This window comes from Erigeron canadensis, chromosome 4 (assembly GCF_010389155.1).
Source record: "Erigeron canadensis isolate Cc75 chromosome 4, C_canadensis_v1, whole genome shotgun sequence".
Lineage (NCBI taxonomy): Eukaryota > Viridiplantae > Streptophyta > Magnoliopsida > Asterales > Asteraceae > Erigeron > Erigeron canadensis.
Window position 1 is genome coordinate 16252626 of NC_057764.1, and position 1293 is coordinate 16253918.

General features: G+C 34.1%; 1 long non-coding RNA gene across 1 annotated transcript; it reads left to right on the forward strand.

Annotated features, from left to right (window-relative positions):
* The first annotated feature begins 369 nt into the window (after positions 1-369).
* On the forward strand, positions 370-1024 carry LOC122594862. The gene is made up of 2 exons (XR_006323130.1): positions 370-495; positions 604-1024. It is a non-coding gene; the product is annotated as an uncharacterized LOC122594862 (long non-coding RNA).
* The last annotated feature ends 269 nt before the right edge of the window (positions 1025-1293 follow it).

Below are 1293 nucleotides of genomic sequence, written 5' to 3' on the forward strand. Positions count from 1 at the left end.
ATCCCAAAAAGTTCTATAGAATATTGATCTATAATTTTTCTTCTCTAACAAAAGATCATCTTATGTATAATGCTGTGATTGTGGATGTGAATAGATTAAAAGTGGTGGAATGAGGTGGTTTGTAACATTGCATGTAAGGCTAAATGGAATGAGGGAGATTGCCTTGGCGATCCACCGGATTTCGCCGGCTAGTCGTCAGGCACACCACCCGGGCCGGCGATCCATAGGACTTGCAAGGAGGAGTGTACTATTGACAATGGAAACAAGGAAATGTAACCGTTGGGAGCGGGACTTTGACCAAATAAAAAATAAAAATAATTTTCTTATTTTAGTTGTATATATATATATATACATACATCTCCATTTCTATTTCACAATACTACATTATATACATATTTCTCTCCCATTTTCACTATTTATTACAACTCATTACGAATCAAATATGCAGTGGACACCGGTTGAAGATATATTAGTTTAACTAGAGCTTAGATCAAGGTAGCGGAAGATCCAAATTGCGATATACTTTGTTAATGTTTTATTCTTTTATATTATTGTTACTAATGTTTTATTATCATCATCTTAGTTTTTTTTTATTGTTTGTAGAAAATTCCCAAAGGTCGAGAACTTTTTGGAAAATAGTTGTTAATTTGTTTTTGAATTTGGAAAATCAATAAATCGGTTATCGTACCGATGACGCCATTATCGCTAGATGGCGCCGTATGCGCATCTCTATTCACTCATTCAACACAATTTTCAAACGTTTGCACAATCTTCCTAACAAGACAAGAATCGAAAATGCGTTGGTCATATAGAGCAACACAAAGAGGAGCATTTAATCACATGGAGGCATGGGAGTTGCTAAAAAGATGCCCAAAGTTTGAATAATAGCTATGTCTTGTCGTATTTGCGTATGCTTGCATCGTAGTATTGTATTTCGTATTTTCGAATTTCAATAATAGTTATCTCGTGTTGTATTTCGTATTCAAGTGTTTGAATAATAGTTATGTCATGTTGTATTTCGTAATCAAGTGTTTTAATAATAGTTTGTATTAAAACTAACACTTTTATTAATAAAAACACACAATACATTAGCCTAGGAAAAGGAGAGTACATAATTAAAATGACATAACATAATAAAAGCACATATCACATAACTACCAATGATGATCTTATAGTGACATACTTCCTATCCCTTGGTGGGCATTTAGGTCGAGCCACCATTCGTCATATTTAGGCAATCTGACTTCCTCGGTGGTTTTGTCTTCACCACAATTATCATGGTACGTTTCGGCC